This window comes from Mesoplodon densirostris, chromosome 4 (genome assembly GCF_025265405.1).
Source record: "Mesoplodon densirostris isolate mMesDen1 chromosome 4, mMesDen1 primary haplotype, whole genome shotgun sequence".
In the NCBI taxonomy this organism is placed as follows: domain Eukaryota; kingdom Metazoa; phylum Chordata; class Mammalia; order Artiodactyla; family Ziphiidae; genus Mesoplodon; species Mesoplodon densirostris.
Genome location: NC_082664.1, coordinates 68228327 through 68242130, shown reverse-complemented (window position 1 = coordinate 68242130; position 13804 = coordinate 68228327). Strand labels below are relative to the sequence as shown.

The window sequence follows — 13804 nt, the reverse complement described above, 5'->3', positions numbered from 1 at the left end:
GGACCACCAGGGAACTCCCCTTCAAGGTAATGTTTTTATTTGTTTGTTTCAAGATATTATTCTTGATGAAATTTACTGTGACCAAAGTTCTTACAGCGTTTTGACTCAAAGGTCTTTGGAATGTCTGTGGGCTCAGAGAGAAGGGGATTGGGAAATTCCTTACTAGATTGTTGTTGAGAACTCTCCTTTCTCCTGAAAGGGAAACTCAGGCTTAGGCTGTGCCTTGAATGGCAATATCAGCTGCCCAGCTGCCCCACTTCCAGCCTGTACTGTGCGGTGGGTGCTGTTTTGGGCATTGTATATATTTACATCATTTCATCCTTGAAACAGACTTGTGAGAAAACTGAAGTAGTCTCTAAGGTCAAAGAGCCAAAGAGAAAGATAAAGGAAAGAAAAGTTGTACTTAATTCCTAAATATTCAAGACTATTATTTTATTTACATTTTTTCCCAAGGTAAAATGTACAAGGCATGGCCCCAAGTGACTGATTTGAATTTACCTCTTTAAAATATTTGCATAATTGCCATTTACTTTATCTATGGAGAACTTGAAAAAATAAATTTCCGTGGATCAAAGCATTTTGAACACACTTAGGGCTCACCAAAATTCTTATGAATTATTAAAAATGTATCATGTGTACCTATAGTCAGCTGTACTGTAAATTGCAGCTAATCAATGTTTAGTTGACAAAAGGTGGAATAGTTTGGCTGATTTACTCCTTGGGCTCCTCCTGTTTCACTGGAAAACTCCTCTAAACATGCATGTCACAAACTAATTTCAAGACAAAAGCAAAGCCTCAGCTGAATGGTGAAAACAGATAGCCCCATCCAAAATAGATAACCCACCTTCCCAGGTAAGACTGGGAAGACTGCCTGTCTGAAGGAAACAGCCATCAATCTAAGTGAATGTTCCAGAAAGACACTTCTAAAAATAAAAGCAGCCTCTCTACAGGAGAAAAGAAATATCACTAGACATTTTTACTGTGGTTTTATTTCATTAAATTGCTGAGTGTAAGCTGAGTTACAAGAAGTAAAATTCAATATATAGTTTCCAAGTTCTTCCTCTGTTTAAGGCACTATGTGGTGGGCGCCAGAGGAGGCAAAAAGGAATGATCTGCTATCCTCACTATTGAGGAGGTTATAATCTAAGGAGGGGTAAACAGCAAGATAACATTATATGAGCAATGTGTGATAAGACTTATGAGAAAGAAGCAGAGGGGAAATGAACCAAGTTATTTTAGTACCTTTCATAGGCCAGGCATGTTTCATACATCAGCTTATTTTAATCTTGCAATAAGGTAATGAGGTTGGTATTATTCCTAATTCGAGGAACTGTGGGAAAGTACAACCAAACAACTAACCCAGGATCACACTAGTAAATGGCACAGCTGAGATTCAAATCCAGATATGCCTGCCCCCAAACTTGTGTTCCTAACAACCCCACAGGCCTTAACCATGTGATGGATAGAAAAGAGGTCCTTACTGACCATGACTCTCAGAATTAGAAAGGAGCCAGGAGGATAAAACATATTAGGGTGACTTCAAACACCATTTATGTATGCCCTCCAATACATGATTGTATGATTTGGCATTGTTTTCTTAGCCTAGAATGTAAAACACTTCGGATAGAAGGCATGGAGTGAGATTTGATCGCAGGCATTCTTCTGTCTCCGCCATCAACCTCACTCTGCTCAAAAAGATAAAACAAATTGAATTTTATTATTTATTCATGTGAACACTAACACTGTGGATATATTTTCATAAAATAAGAAAAAAAAACATCCTCAGCCTCACCATATAAATTGTAGGAGTCCATTTTCACTCTTATTACTATTTATCATTTTGATTCTTAATTGTCTTTTGTTCAGGTGACTATGCAGCCCCAGTTGTCCTTCTCTTTAATTGCTTGCTTTCGCTTGAATACCTGCTTCATGGTTTCTCAATAGCTATCATCATCGTTATCATCATTATTTTGAAAGGTGAATGAACATAAATGTCGATTTTCATCATGTGTAGACTCCACTGACAATCAGCAAAAGTTTTTCTTTCATATGAATTGTGTAGCTTAGAGGGGATGCTAGAAGATTAGCCCAAAATGGACAGTTCAGCACTCTCTGGTTTAATTTCAGTTCTGCCAGTGAGCCACTGGGCAGACCACAGTGCCCTTTGGCACGGTCTCTGTTTCTAAGCAGGTGACATTAAAGATGCTTGTCACCCATTGTTTTCCCTGAAGTGCTAATAGGGTTTACTAATGAAATAAAACACCATTTCTCAAAATGATACAAAGCATCATAGAAACTAAAATTATAGGAAATAATTTCACCCACATTTTGGCTTGCACAGGCCTACCTGACTTTGGGAAAGTTGTTTTTATGACAAGGGTTGATCTACCGTAGTTGAGACTAATACAATTTTAGCTTTTCATCAATGTCAAACAAAGCTAAAACACCAATGGCTAGAATCTCTTTCTGTTCCTCCACTGATGAGAACCAAAATAAACTTTAAGACATCAAAAGCAACAATACTATGGTGTGGTAACAGATGCTTAAACTGGTGAAATCCTGTGGCTCAACTGCATGACTCTAGAACAATTCCAGTGAACTAGTTGCTAAGACTTTGGAGTCTGAAACTTTAATTCCCTATACTGTACATGTTATATGAATGAGGGCTTGGTATGTAGTATGATTTTCATGGGTCATTTCAAGCCAGTAGGTTTTAGAAATCCCCAGTCGCTTACTAGTATACCTTCTTAAATATTCAAGCCTTGAGGAGAAAGTGGGAGTTTCCAGTGAAACTGAGGGATGATAGTGGATCTTAACAGTGTGGTATTCTTTACTTAAATGCACAGTCCATATGCTTTTAATTTGTGTGTAATGATTTGGTGAATTGTCAATCTGTCCTTTTTTAAGAGTGTGTGAGAAAATGTACATAAATGTGCAACAGTGAAATAGGCCTTCATGTTCTCATGTTTTGAAAATGTGTTTTCTTCATAGAGTGAGAGCAAAAGTATTTGAGAATTGATATTTGAAATCATAACAGAACTAAATGTGACATGCAGTTTGACAGGCAAATATGTGATTCACACACCCTGCCTCAGAAATGAGTAAAATGTGGTCAAATATTTCATTTTCCTCATTGCATTTATCACCATCTGAAATTACCCCATTTGTTTATTTGAATACTTTTAAAATCTCTGTCTCTTCCACACTCAAGTGAAACTCCATGGTCACTGCTCTACCCCTGGTGCCTAGAACATTACCTGCCACACAATAGGTTCTCAATAACTATTTATTAAATAAAGGAATTAACGTAAGTTGAAAGGTATTCAGTGCACTACTTTAGAAGTATATTTATCTATTTCTTTTTTTTTAAATTTATTTATTTATTTTTGGCTGTGTTGGGTCTTCCTTGCTGCATGTGGGTTTTCTCTAATAGTTGCAGTAAGCAGGGGCTACTCTTTGTTGTGGTGCGCGGGCTTCTCATTGTGGTGGCTTCGTTTGTTGCGGAGCATGGGCTCTAGGTGCGCGGGCTTCAGTAGTTGTGGCACACGGGCTCCAGAGCGCAGGATCAGTAGTTGTGGCGCATGGGTTTAGTTGCTCCGTGGCATGTGGGATCTTCCTGGACCAGGGCTCAAACTTGTGTGTCCTGCATTCGCAAGCGGATTCTTAACCACTGCACCACCAGGGAAGTGCCGAAAGTATACCTATTAATTTCTTAATTCATCTTGATGAGGCCACCACAAAGGCAGTATCTACCAGCTTTACTAAGTGCCTTGTTATTAGATGGGATCAATATATGTCTAGTAAGGGAGTATAGATAAAGTTCCAGGATCACTGGTTAAAAACAGCAAACCCGGGCTTCTCTGGTGGCGCAGTGGTTGAGAGTCCGCCTGCCGACGCAGGGGACACGGACTCGTGCCCCGGTCCGGGAAGAGCCCACATGCCGCAGAGCTGCTAGGCCCGTGAGCCATGGCCGCTGAGCCTGCGCGTCCGGAGCCTGTGCTCCGCAACGGGAGAGGCCACAACAGTGAGAAGCCCACGTACCGCAAAAAAACAAAAAAAACAGCAAACCCTTCGGCATTGGATTTCAGCAACAATTCTTTTGTTCTTGCTGCTTTCTTCTTTTTAATGGAAACATGCTTTTTTATTGCAGTATAATTGATAATGGTGAGATGCACACGTTTCATGTGTATAGTTGATATGTTTTGACAAATGTATACACCCATATAACCCACATACTGATCAAGCTATAGAACTTTACATCATTTCAGAAAGTTCCCCTGTACCACATTTAGTCCATTCCCCATTTCCCTCTCCCCTCTAAGCAATGGCTGTTCTGATTTCTATTACTATTAGGTTAGCATTGCTTGTTCTTAAACTTTATATGAAAGAAATCACACAAATGTATTCTTTTATGTTTGGCTTCTTTTGTACAATTTACCTGTAAAATTCATCCAGGCTGCTATGCATATCAGTGATATGATCCTTTTTATTGCTGAGCAGTATTCCATTGTATTTAATATACTACAATTTATCCAGTTTCCTGTTGATGGAAAACATTTGGGCTGTTTCCAGTTTGGAACTATTATGAGTAAAGCAGTTGCAAACTTTCTTATACAAATCTTTGTGGACATATGTCTTAATTTCTCATGGACAAATACATAGAAGTGGAATTGATGGTTCACAGTGTCAGTGTATGTTTATCTTTATATGAAACTGCCAAGCAGTTCTTTGAAAGTTGTATCATTTTATACTCCCACCAACAATGTATGAGAGTTCTTAGTTGCTCCACATAATTGCCAATATTTCATATTATCAATCTTTTACATTTTAGCCATTCTAATAGGTATGAAATAGTATTCATTGTGTATTAACTAACAGTTCGCTGATGATTAATGATGTTGAGCATCTTTTATTTGCTAATTAGCCATTTGTATATCTATTTTTGTGAAGTGTCTGTTTAAGTCTTTTGGCCACATTTTAGTTGGGTTGTTCTTTTTATTGTTGAGTTGTAAGAGTTCCTGATTTATTCTAGATACATGTCCTTTTCCTGATATCTCATTGTTAAATTTTCCTGAATATTTTCTCCCAGCCTCTAGATTACCTGTTTTTTTTTTTAATGGTGTCTTTTTATGAGCAAAAGTTTTTAATTTTGATGAAGCCCAGTTATCAACTTTTTTTTTTTTTTTTTTTTTTCGGTATGCGGGCCTCTCACTGCCGTGGCCTCCCCCGTTGCGGAGCACAGGCTCCGGACGCACAGGCCCAGCGGCCATGGCTCACGGGCCCAGCCGCTCCGCGGCATATGGGATCCTCCCAGACCAGGGCACGAACCCGTATCCCCTGCATCGGCAGGCGGATTCTCAACCACTGCGCCACAAGGGAGGCCCTATCAACTTTTTAATGGTTTCTGCTTTCTGTGTCCTATCTTAGAAAGCTTTGCGAACCTTAAGGTTGCAAAACTATTTTCCTATTTCCTTTAGAATCTCCATCTCTAATTAATTTAGAGATGTGTTTAACAAATGTGTGTTTAACAAAAAAACCCCTGCGTTTTACCTACCTTTTTAGGAGCTCTCAGAAATGCTAGAACTCTATGTGACTCTACTGAGGTTCATTAATGAAAAATATTTGATTAAAACAAAAGCTTACTACCTAAAACAGAAAGCTGATTTTAGTTGATAAAACATGCATTCAAATAATTGAGTTATTATTTATTTTATTCAATTATTTTTCAAAAACTGAATTTTATTTTATTTTGCTTAATTTTTTTTAAAGAACTGACCACTAAAGGCAATTCTGAATCGCTTATTTTAACGGAGGACAACATGGGCACAAATCCTGGCTTGGGCCATTTTATTATTGTTTTTTATGGTCACAGGCTTTTTTTCTTCTGTTTTTTTTTTCTTGACCACAACAATTATATTACCTTTAATTCATAAGTTACCTTCAGTGGTCTAAAAAATATAACCCAGAACACTTTGGAAGATAAAAATAAGCTGGGTTGAGACAATTTTTTTCCTTCATAAGCTAGAAACAGAATACCTAGAGTTGACTGAAGTTTTTCCTCTTATTATGATCTAGGTATTGATTGCCCAAGAATTTTAAAATAGTTTATAAATATTTTCCTGGTTAAAGCTATATTAGGATTCCTCTAATGTTAAATAAAATTACAGAATAAGAAGGAACGTGGATTTGGATTCTGAGGAAACTGAATTTGAATTCTGGCTTCCCCCAGTCCAATATTATTACCCATATGAATTTACCCAAGGCACATAATTCCTTTGAGCATCAATTTCCTCAGCTGTAGAATGGGATAATACCTACCCCTCAGAATAATTGCAAACATTAAATGCAATCTTGTATGTAAAATGCCTTCCAAGTAGTTGGTGCTCAATAACTATGATCCCCTCCTTTTCTATTTCTAATTCTTGAGTTGTCCTCTCAAGAAAAGAACACATATAAAGCTACACAAACTCCAGAAAGTAGATTTTTCTATATCAGCCTATACAGTGTTTCTCAAACTAGGATCTAGAACCTCTTGGAGACTTCAGACAGATTCTCAGGGGTCAGAGGCTTTTCTACAGGATTTTCAAAAGAAACTGTTTATATTTGGATGATTATCCTAAAATATTAAAATAAGCAGAGTCTGAAACTTCTGAATAAGTTATCTTTAGCTTATAACTAAGCATTGCCATAAGATTTCAATATGAATTTGCATTTACCTTTGCCATTTCAGCTTACTGAACTAAGGGACCATCAATGTGTCAGTGCTGTTTGGTTGGCATGTCCTACTATCTAAATGGCAGCAATGGCCAGTGTCTGCTATTATACTCATGTTGTCTGTGAAGGCAAAATTTCTACTTCCTAGTAATAACATACATATGAATAACATTTTCAATGATGAAGACTTTAGTTTCTTATCTTTTTAATAAATCAATACTTTGATTTCTCATCAAGAAAATGACACACCACTGAGTACTTACTATTTTGTAGAGGCTAATGAGAAATGAACAGAGGTAGACTGAATAATATAAATGATACACTTGCACCAAGAGAAAGCCAAATGCTTTCAGGACATTCTATACAAATAAAGATTTAATGGTAATTTGAATATTCTAAATTGAAAACAGAGTGGAAGCAATCATGATAAAATCTGATTTATGATCCATTTTGAAATGGTGTAAATGAGGCATTTTCAGTATCTAATTGTCTCTGTGAAATTCTGCATTCTCAAGCCTCATTCATGGTAAACATGGCGCTGAGCCTGTTGAAAACCCACAAGGCTTGTGATGCTTGTGTCAGACTTGTTTCTCTGTAGGAACCTGTCTGCCTTGTTTTGGGGGTGAGAGGGTAATTTTGATTATACAGCCTCTCTGTTAATCCTTTTCTCTCTTGCCAACAATTGTTGAAATATTGTCCAAATGGAGTCCCAAGCAGATATAAACAAAACACTGTGAGAAACCTAGTTCCTTCTTTGCCTTCAACAGTCTATGAGCTCAGGGCTGAAACGGAAAAAAAAAAAGTTTAAAAAGTATTTCTAGGAGTTTAAAACTAACTTCACATAATCTTGTTCTAAATTTCAGCAAAATTTGATTATGCATTTAGTGCTGATTTCAATTATACTGTTATGCCAACTCCATGTTGAAATAAGTAATACAGCTTTACAGAGTCATCAAGCAAGGATTGCTCACTGCAGAATGTTAATTAGGAGGCCTAATTTTCCGAAACTACCTTATTTCATAGAGTCTCAGCTCCCATCTATTGTGTGCTGTGTCCTGATTTCAAAAATGCTACAATATCAAAAAAGTATGTTCCAGTATCTATATAATTTGGTAGTAAACAAAGGTTCAGTTTTTCAGAACATACTTATGTGAACTGGCATTCTCTGCATTAGTCAAAACACAGAAACAAATTAAGTATAGAACTGAACCTGAGGCTACATCTTTCCACTATCAAATCCAACAGTGGTTATTCAGTTTCAGCCAAACACATTATCACTGCAATAAATTTGAATTGTATTGATTTGCAGTTGTGTGTTTAATTTGTAAATCTGCTTTGGTTTTAGAGTATGTAACAGCTATAAGCATGAGTTTATACCCAGTTTTATGTTTACACATATTTAAATAACAATATAATAGAAGTAATTTTGGGAATACTGGGAGCCTAGAGAGAATTTATTGTTTTAAAGGGGGTCGTGCATATATCACCTGTGAGAAATTCTGCTCTAGTTCTTTAACAGCTCATTGTTCAAAAGTGCCACGACTCTAAAACCATGCGTTTTTGCTATTTCTGTACACACCTGATAATTTAAAGCCATTATAAAGATTTTTCCTCCAAAGGATTTGATCTTTAGTCAACTTTCAAATCTTTTTTTCTGTCTGTGGTAAACATTTTTCCTCTTTTCAGAATATAAACATTTTTCCTTTTCCTGGCTTAAACATGGTCGTCCAGAAGTGTAGCTGACTGAAGGAGCTTACAACTTGTTAGACATCAAGCTCATGTCCCTGGAACTCTGACCATCCTTCCAACTATAGATTCCTCTAATCATGTATCCTTTAATAAAATGGTTGTAGGGTTTCTAAAGAGAGTAAGAACATGAAGGGGTTTTGATATATTTCTTCAAATCATAAAATTGAACATCAATTTACTATTTCTTAATAGCTTTGAAGTCAGAAATGCTTATTGGAAAGACAGGCTATTAGAAGAAATACATCAAAGCATATTTTATTTGTAATTGGGCAATTTAACTCAACAGGCTGTCATTTTTTGCCTAATTTGGGGGGGTGGGAAGAGCAGTATATTTTATTACTTTTCAAAAGCTGTGAAAGTAAAGAATTATAGCTATAAACACTGAAAAAGAAAGGTTGAGCAATAATCCCTATAGGCTTTCTGTTCCTTTCTCTATTTTTGTTTCAGCAATACCAGAAACTCTTACATGGTTTCACACTACTTTCTTTTTGTACATCATAAAATTGGATACCAATTTTAAAACTTCTCAAAATTACTTATCTTTCACAGGTTTTTACTTCAAACTATTCTGTTGTGGAAAGGATAGGACGACCATAGGAAGGAGAAAAAAGAAACAAAACTTCACTTATTCTATAAATATGCCATATTCCTTGTTAAGGGTGCCATTTTAACACAACGCAGGCAAACCTATGCCCTTCACTTTACTTCAGTATATGGAGGCTTTCACCTTTGGCCCTCAGTTCACTATGTGTAAGGCTGTAACTTGAGCAGCAGTTAATATCAGAATGTTTTAACACTAACATTCCAGTATTTCTTGCAGGTAGATCTGTCCTGCATGTTTGTAGCGTAATAGGGCTAGGGTTAGGGTGTGGGGAAGTATACTTAAGTACAAGAATGATTCTCCAGTTCAGCTCTAACAGTTTAATTCTTCGAATCCATCTCTCAGGCCGAACAGGTGCGCTTCAGCATGTTCTTCAGTGTTCCAGTGGGTTGGAGGCCAGGCTCGAAGGCGGCCTAAGGGATGACACCTGTGAAGGGCGTGGTCACCCATGCTGGCTCCTCCCCCATCCCAATGACGCCTGCGCAGAATGGACTCAGGTCGAGACACTGGTGCAAATACTCGAAGAGCCCAGGGCGTCCTAGAATGTGGTGCTGACGGTCAGATCTGAGTGGTCAGTCGTTGGGAGTAATCCCCCGGAGAGCTGGACGCTGGGCTCCGCCATTTCAACAAAGCCTCTGGAACTGGCACAAGGCTCCTATGTCATGGGTGAAATATCGGTGACACGTTCCATATTTTGCTGGGAGGACCCGAGCTCGATCCAGAACCCTTGTGACCCAGCGTCCTGGTTGGTGGCCCAGCAAGCCAACCGATTCGCAAACCTTAGAGAGACTTGGGAGAGGCGCCGCTTGTTCCAGGCAGGCCGCCAGGGTCGCCTCAATCGCGCCAGCCGGGTGGCCCACTCCGCATCGCGGCCGCCTCAGAGAGCGCGTGTCCAGCTCGCTAGCCGGGTCCTCGAAGGCGCCGCACTCGCCACTCCCGGCATGCTCCGCGAGCCTGCGGGAGGACCCACAGCCCGGGACCTGGGGCCCGCGATGGGGCCCCTTACCCAAGGTGCCCCGGGCGCTCATTTGCATGTCCCTCCGAAAGGTGAACTTAACATGCCTCGCGGTTTAGCAGTCATAGCACCAAAAGTGCGAGCCTGCTCAGTGGTTGCGAGGCATCAGATTTCCCTAAATGTTCGGCTGTCGCTGGGAAGACGCGCAATTCAGTCACCGTAAATGAAAGAAGTGAGAAACTCCCGTGCCTTATATAAGCTGTGGACGAAAGTAGCACTGTGCTCGCTTCGGCAGCACATATACTAAAATTGGAACGATACAGAGAAGATTAGCATGGCCCCTGCGCAAGGATGACACGCAAATTCGTGAAGCGTTCCATATTTTGTGCCCTTCCACACCATCCGGACACCCTTTGTTCATCAGCTCCAAAGGAAAAGCTATGGGTCAGAAGCACAACGTCTGGCACTTAATGCTGAAATTAAGTGATTTTCACTATAGTGAAAATAGTGAAAATCATTTAGTGATTTTTCACTATAAAAATATTCGTGTAAGGCAATGTGTGAAACGTGAATGAAGCCGAGTTGTACACCTGGGAATTTATGTGCAAATATGTCGTTTCTACGTATCTTGGAAATGAGAAAATGTCAACTTGCATTTCCTTCATAGAACTTGAAAGTTCTGAAATCGCCTTATTTATGGTCTGTCTCCCTTAACAACACAAACTCCAGAGGCCCAGGTGGGTTTAGCTCTTATTCACTAAAGACTGACACATGAATCCCTCGATGAGTCCTTACCAAATCATTTCTAAATTATTAAATCACTGAATTATTGGGAAGTTAATGAATCCTTGCTAAAGGAAGTAAGCAACAGCAGTGCACAAATCTTGGGCCTACTTTGTGACATTCTTTGGTCGTTTTAGGCCGGAGTTCGTACGCTCTCAGACTGAGCTACACAAAAGCAGGTACTGTTACCAAGGAGTGGTTGTACCGGATGAGATCAATGTTGGCCGGTGCCTGTGGATCCTAGAGCTCCAGCACCAGGTGAAAACTGGCTAGAAGCAGCAAGCCCATTCTGATCTGCTTTCCTAAGAAGTCATTTTTATCTGACTTCTAAGGAGCACTCAAAATGCCGCTTTACCTAAATCGGGTGGATTCTGTGATGGGAAATTTAAGAGAAAAGTTAATTGCCCAAACCAAAAGCAGATTTTAACCAATAGTAACAAGCATTCGACTGCAGACAGCAAGGTTATCTAGGTAATTTAATAATAGAAATGAGACAGACAGGTCGGCCACGGGCATGCCGGGAGGCCATCGTGCTAGAATCGACCCTCGGAGGAAAGAGTATCCGGTGGGAGAGCCATGCAGGCGGCCTGAGAGCAGGCTTCCAGAGCTGCCTCTCAAAACCGCACTGTTCTTTGTGTTAATCAGCCAAGGGGTCGGAACGGTGTGGAAGGGCACAAAATATGGAACGCTTCACGAATTTGCGTGTCATCCTTGCGCAGGGGCCATGCTAATCTTCTCTGTATCGTTCCAATTTTAGTATATGTGCTGCCGAAGCGAGCACAGTAGTCGTTTCGCTCACAGCTTATATAAAGCACGGCGCCTCTTGCCTCTTACACTTACGGTGACTGAACTGAGCGTCTTCCCGGGGATCTCCGAACGTTTAGGAACTTTGATGTCGAGCCCCACTCATGAGGCTCGCACATTTGGTGCTGTAGTCGCTAGACTGCGAGATGTGTCGGGTTCATCTGTAGGAGCGCTATGCAAATGAGCGCCCGGGGCACCTTGGGTAACTAGCCCCGTCGCGGGTCCCAGGTCCGGGGCGTTGGGTCCTCCCGCTGGGGCGCTCGGCCCGCGGAGCATGCCGGGAGTGGCGAGCGCGGCGGACTACCCTGCGCGCGGCGCACTGCCTTAGGCGCGGCGCCCTCGAGGACCCGGCGAGCGAGCGGGACCCGCGCGGTGCGTGAGGCGGCCGTGGTGCGGGGTGAGCCGCCCGGGTGGTGCCGCACTTCAGAGCACGTCCTTTCCCACTTAAACTTCCTTTGACGAGTACTTGGAAAAAAAAAAAAAAAAAGTAATCACCCAGCCATTATCACACCTCGAAGAGTTAAGGTAATTCCTTAATGTCACCTAATATTCACTCTACGTTCCAATTTCCTTGATTGTTTTAAAGATGCCTTTTATTGGTGGTTTGTCGTAAGGATCCAAACGAGGTTCAGTCCTCCCACATGGTGTTTGGTTGCTATGCCTCTTAGGTCTCTATTAATCTCCTAAAGCCCCTCTCCACACCCACCCTCCCCCCACCGCCATTTTTCTTCACGCTCTTGATTTGTTTGGGAAACCGGATACTTGCACCATGAAACGTCACATTTATTTCATTTGGCTCATGTATTACTGATGATGTCGTTTAACTTGTTTCTCTATCCTCCATGTTTCTTGAAAGTTTGTAGTTAGATCTAAAGCCATAATTAGGTCCTGGTTTAATTTATTTCTTAAGCTTTAGAGGCCCATTGGTAGGGCCTATCCTTCCTATTGCATCTCAACATAAGGCAGGTAATGTCCGGCTGCACCAGTGGGTTCAGGTGAGGTCAGTAGCCTGATCCCTCCATTATCAAGTTTCCCATACATCTTTCACTTAATGATTTTAGAATACACTGATGAACGTTGCCCAGGTAGAGGGTCTGGCGGTCTGTTTGTTGGTTTGTTTTTAACCCTTGGCTCATGAGCTATAAGGATGTAAACCCAAGACCCTTGGTGTCCAACTTCTGTACCCCAAGGAAGAAATTGAGAGAAAAAGACCAGGAAAAGAAATGAAGGAAGAGTGTCATTGGTCGTTCAGTCCTTTCCGTGGTTTGGTTACATGAGCTAACAAATTGCCTTTCTTGCTTTAGGCTGGATTGGAGCCCAGTTTCTGTCTCCTCACTGCTAAGAGGCTCTTATGGAGCCAGCAACGGGTCTCCAGACACCACCTCCCTCACACAGTCTGCTTTTCTTTAGCTACACTTTTCTTGTGTAGAATCAATTGGGTAAGAAAAATAGCCCCACCCACCCATATCACTATTTGAAAGCAGGCTGTTTCTTTTATTTTATTTTTTTTCCTTTTTGCGGTATGTGGGCCTCTCACTGTTGTGGCCTCTCCCGTTGCGGAGCACAGGCTCCGGATGCGCAGGCCCAGCGGCCATGGCTCACGGGCCCAGCCGCTCCGCGGCATATGGGATCCTCCCAGACCGGGGCACGAACCCGTATCCCCTGCATCGGCAGGCGGACTCTTAACCACTTGCGCCACCAGGGAGGCCCCAGGCTGTTTCTTTTCTGGACATTTTCTGAATGTTTTCTGTCAGGCTATACATTTATTGAAGGCCTCACCCAGGAGGACAGTTGCTGGGGTGTTCAAATTAACATCTTAGATTTCCTTACTCTGTTCTCTCCTTTCTGTTACACAGCTGTCTTCCCCCCACCCCCAAACTCTTGTGTTCGCCTACTCTTCTCCTCCTGTTTCTTCTTTATCCTGTCCCTCCTCCCAGCTACATCGAATACCTCACTAACTGAGCATATTTACCCAGTTCACCTTATGCCTTTGTAATCACCCTCATGTTTTCACACTACGCATTTGCAGCATTGAAACCCTATTGGCTTCTGCCAAACTACAGAATATTTAAGATCCCATATTTAGATTTTGACGAAAACAATTCTTGTTCTTATCACCGGTTAAGTATGTGTAAGTCTCCAGTTGCTTTTTTACGGGGAGATAGTGATCTTTAAACATATCTTTTGGAAGTCATATA

General features: G+C 40.9%; 2 non-coding genes across 2 annotated transcripts; one reads left to right on the top strand and one right to left on the bottom strand.

Moving 5' to 3' along the window:
* The first annotated feature begins 10298 nt into the window (after positions 1–10298).
* On the top strand, positions 10299–10405 carry LOC132489891 (U6 spliceosomal RNA). Its single transcript, XR_009532259.1, has one exon. It is a non-coding gene; the product is annotated as a U6 spliceosomal RNA (small nuclear RNA).
* Positions 10406–11476: 1071 nt separating this feature from the next.
* Positions 11477–11583, bottom strand: LOC132489880 (U6 spliceosomal RNA). Its single transcript, XR_009532248.1, has one exon. It is a non-coding gene; the product is annotated as a U6 spliceosomal RNA (small nuclear RNA).
* Positions 11584–13804: the final 2221 nt, after the last annotated feature.